Consider the following 5,000-nt stretch of genomic DNA (forward strand, 5'->3'; position numbering starts at 1 on the left):
TTATAAGAAGTTATGGAAGGATCTTCCTAATCGGGTTTTTGAATCGGTTGAACTTCAAAAATTCACATTTACAGCAAATGTATTTAAGCCTGACGTAAGCCTTTTTATAGTTTATAAATGAAATATATGTTTGATGTTGATACTGTTTTCAAAATATTATATTTAAATTGTTCATTGTTTCTCATATCGTTTATTTATTTCCTTATTTTCTTTCCTCACTGGGATATTTTCCCTGTTAGAGCCCTTTGCCTTATGGCATCTTGCTTTTCCAACTATGGTTGTGGCTTACCTAATAATAATAATAATAATAATAATAATAATAATAATAATAATAATAATTATACATACATACAACAACAACAACAACAACAACAACAACAAATGCAGCCATTTCTCGTCCTCTGCAAAAGTAGACTTACACTTTCTGATTACATGAGAGTGCGAAATAGGGATGAGTAATTTCCTCATCTTAATTTTTAGTATTTGTTTGTACATTATAACAAAGTAAAGGTGTTTATAAATTCTATAAAGGCACCTTAGCCATAACTGCTCCGAGTATAGTACTTCTTTTCTTACTTATATCTTGAAGCGTGAATCTTGTGATTTTAACTTACTGTGTGTGGCAATGAGCTCTAATATATATACTGTATATATATACATATATATATATATATATATATATATATATATATATATATATATATAGTTATATATATAGATATATATATATATATAAATATATATATATATATATATATATATACATATATATATAGTTATATATATAGATATATATATATAAATATATATATAGATATATGTATAAATATAAATATATATATATATATATATATATATATATATATATATATATATATAGATATATAGATATATATATATAAATATAAATATATATATATATATATATATATATATATATATATATATATATATATATATATATATATTTATATATATATATATATGTGTGTGTTACGACCCTTGTCGGGCCGTGGTGCAAGTTCTTATTGCACGATAAGAGAGGTCAGTGTTTACAAAAATATCAGGCAGTAAAATGGTTAGCGGAAACGAAAACACTTAACAATATTTATTAACAAAAATTTTTAGAACAGTCAACCTTGTGACAACTAACAATTTGAATTAACAACTTACAACTAACTATTAATAACTAACACTTAACAAATACCAATTAACAATTAACAACCCACCACATGAACATTAATGCATAAAAAGGCACACACCGAGACAGGGCTTAATATTAACAAAATTCCCCCAAAGTGAAACGCCACACTTTCAACGAGAGAGAGAGTCAGATAACTTAGAAATTAAACACACACAAAACACAAAATATATACTTATTCTCACACTCTTTGGGGCTGGATGAATTCACCTCCTGCTCCAACCAAGGTAGCGACTTCACAAACACTTAGCTACCATAGGGAGTGCAGCTCAGCAGGACTCCTCATTAAAGGGAGGGAAATAGAGCAAAAACCCAAGAAAAAGGTACACAAGATCTCCTACCTGGCAACTGCCTCCCTACATGCCACCACGAGCTCCAAAGCTCCCGCACCTGTCTATTTCGAGGATGCGTTGACGGTGGTGTCTCTCCTGTGTCCACCTTGAAAGCCGGGATTCCTACGTCGGCGCTGCGGACCGCAGAAGAGAACACACAGGAATCACCGCAGTTGGCAGAAATACACCTGCTAAAAGCTGTCAACCGTTGGTGTCTCAATCCTCAAAAAGCTCTCATAAGCAAGCTGCTGCAGTAGGTCCTGGGAGCCTGAAGCTCGAACTGTCTTTTAGCCATCGAGGAACATCCTCGTATGTAAACACAGGTGTCTCTTCTCACCAAGGACTCGAAAAACACAGAAAAGAAACAAGCGTTAAACTAGACACTTATAAATTTTTAAGCGAGTGGGGAGGAGGTTAAAACAGCACTTCAAAAGAAAAAAATTAAATTTACAACTTAAAGCCTTATAAACTAAATCTTATACTAATTTTACATAAAACAAAAATGCAGTAACAAGGGTGACGTAAATTAAAGCAAAAATTACGTTAATACATAATACATTCCTCCCCGAAGAAAAAAAAATTCAAACAGAAAAATTATTATGTTTTTTTTTTATATAAAAATGTAAAGTAAGAACAATAAGTATAAAGAATACAAACCAAAAGCTATATATAGCTTACCATAATTCTTAAAGATGCAACATTACCCTAATTAGTCAAAAATCTCCAATTCTATGGAAACAAACCTACCTAACTAAACCTAAATAAACTTACAGGTACGCCCACACACATACACCTTAACCTACTATACACCGGTTTTATAGTCCAAAAAGTCATATATATTATTATACAATCAAAAGTCTTAGTATATTGGGACAAATCAATAATTAATTTAGGGGAACTTCTATAAAACACTAGAGTGTATACCATTCAAAGAAACCTAAACTTTATCTACAAAGCTAAAATATTTTTTTTTATACAACCTCAAAGGAGATACGAGCAAGGCGACGTATGAGAAGGATCAGGCAAGCACACTAAATTCTAGAAAGGGTATCAGGAATTTTGCTGTCAGTCCCTTTAACATGTTTTATAACCAAATTGAATTCCTGCAGAAAAAGGGCCCAGCGCAAAATCCTCTGGTTTGCTCCCTTCATCCGCCGAAGAAAACCAGAGAATTGTGATCCGACCATATCTCAACCGGGAAAGAAAAATTTGTCACGTACGGCTTGAAATAGTTAAGAGCGCGGACCAAAGAAAGAGCTTCCTTTTCTATAGTGGAGTAACGTTTTTTCCGCCGCCAGAAGCTTTTTACTATAGTAAGATACAGGATGAACACCATCCTTCTTTCTCTGAAAAAGGACACCTCCAATGCCGACGTCACTAGCATCTACTGCTAAAATAAAAGGCTTCTGAAAATCTGGGGAAGTCAAAATGGGGTTAGTAATTAATACTGATTCAAGTTTATTAAAAGATTCTTCACATTGATCCAACCACCAGAACTTTTTTCCTTTTTGTAATAAACTAGTAAAAGGCTGAGCAAGATTAGAGTAATTACGCAAAAATCTGCGGTAATAACCCGTCATGCCCAGCACTCTTCTTACCTCTCTAACATTATCAGGCCTTTTCAAATTTATAATTGCCTCGAGGTTAGCTTGTTTCTGAGTCACCTGACCTAAACCAACCTCGTGACCCAAATAACAAACCTTGGCGTGGCCCAATTCGCACTTAGCCTAATTAACAACTAACCCTGCAGACCTAACGGCTTCAAAAACCTTACGTAACCTTAACATGTGGGTATCCCAGTCATTACTATATACTACCAAGTCATCAATATAAATTTCCACTCCTTCCAAACCACAAATTACCTTATTCATGAGCCTTTGAAAAGTACATGCAGCATTTTTCATGCCAAAGGGTATAACCTTACACTCGTATTTGCCAAACGGAGTGACAAATGCGGTTATTTCACGAGCTCGGTCGGACAGTGGAACTTGCCAATAATCCTTTAAAAGATCCAGCTTAGTAATAAATTTGGCAGAACCAACCCGATCCAGACAATCATCAATACGAGGGAGAGGAAAAGAATAATTTTTTGTATTGGTGTTCACTTTACGGTAGTCCACACATATGCGCAACTTACCATCTGCTTTCTTTACTAAAACAATAGGAGAACTCCAGGGACTTACAGATGGTTGAATAAGGTTATGTTTCAACATATACTCTACCTCCTTACTGACCAAATCCCATTTTACTGGGTTCAGCTGGTAAGGACTCTGCTTCACAGGGGAAGCATCACCTACATCAACGACATGAATTGAAATATTTGTCCTACCTGGAGCATCCTGAAAAAGATCTGAAAAGGAATAAATCAAATTAAGCACATCTTCCCGTTTGTTATCATCTAAATGATCTAAACTACTTTTTAACATCTCCAAATTTTGCATATTTTTGCCCAATGCATCCAAAGGAAACTGAAACCCTATCTCGTCAGAGTCCTCGGGAGGCACATCCAATACCACAGACACAGGCTCGGACACTATCGCTAATGGATCACCTTGCTTACCAATATTAGGTTTCAGACGATTAACATGAAATATTCTACATTTACGGCTTGAACCGGGAGCTTCAATTTCATAGTTAACCTCTGACAGTTTCCTCAAAACCTTCCAAGGGCCCTTATATCTTGGTTCGAGAAAACTAACCGGGTCCATACTCAGCACAAAAACCAACTCCCCAGGTTCAAATGAACGTACCTTTACCTTTTTGTCAAAGTTGTTCTTCGTTACTGACTGGGACCGTTCCAAATTTCCCTGGCAAACTTCCAGGCCCTAACCATTCTTCCCTTCAAGTCTTACACAAACCTTTTAACATTTATTTCCTCCTTCCGGTTGGATTTGAGCATTTCAAAAACAATTTCCAATGGTCCACAAACCTTGTGCCCAAATACCAACTTGAAAGGAACTACACCAGTGGAAGAGTTAGGGTGATTCCTGATAGCAAAGAGGGCAAAAGGGAGGGCTTTGTCCCAGTCACTATCATGATCATAACAATGTTTTTTCAGGATAGACTTGAGGGTTTGGTGGAACCTTTCCACCACTCTTTGACTCTCCTGGTGATAAGGTACGCTGGTAACGTGCTGAATGGCCAGTTCAGCACACTTACCCCTAAATACCTTACTCGTGAAATTCGTCCCACAGTCGGTCTGAATTACACGAGGGAGACCATACCTGGGAAAGAAATCCATTAATTTTTCAAAGACATTTTTGTTCCTGAGTTGTACCAGAAAGGGTTTCTTTTATGGTTAAATTGTATTCCTTTTCCGTTGAGGCATAAACTCTCTCAGCAAAAGCTCGAAGCTGAGTATAGTTATTCCAGGTCAAATCTGATCTGTTACCCTTCCAAAGATGATAGGCCTCCTGCTTCTCCAAATAAGCACGTCTACAATCATCATTGAACCACGGTTTGTCCTT

The 5,000-nt window shown here is 35.6% G+C and overlaps 1 protein-coding gene across 1 annotated transcript in view; it reads right to left on the bottom strand.

Moving 5' to 3' along the window:
* The window catches only part of LOC137657613 (protein Star-like), a 213,702-nt gene that overhangs the window by 157,473 nt on the left and 51,229 nt on the right, over positions 1–5,000 (bottom strand). The gene's annotated exons all lie outside the window — the stretch shown is intronic.

Source organism: Palaemon carinicauda, chromosome 18 (genome assembly GCF_036898095.1).
Source record: "Palaemon carinicauda isolate YSFRI2023 chromosome 18, ASM3689809v2, whole genome shotgun sequence".
In the NCBI taxonomy this organism is placed as follows: domain Eukaryota; kingdom Metazoa; phylum Arthropoda; class Malacostraca; order Decapoda; family Palaemonidae; genus Palaemon; species Palaemon carinicauda.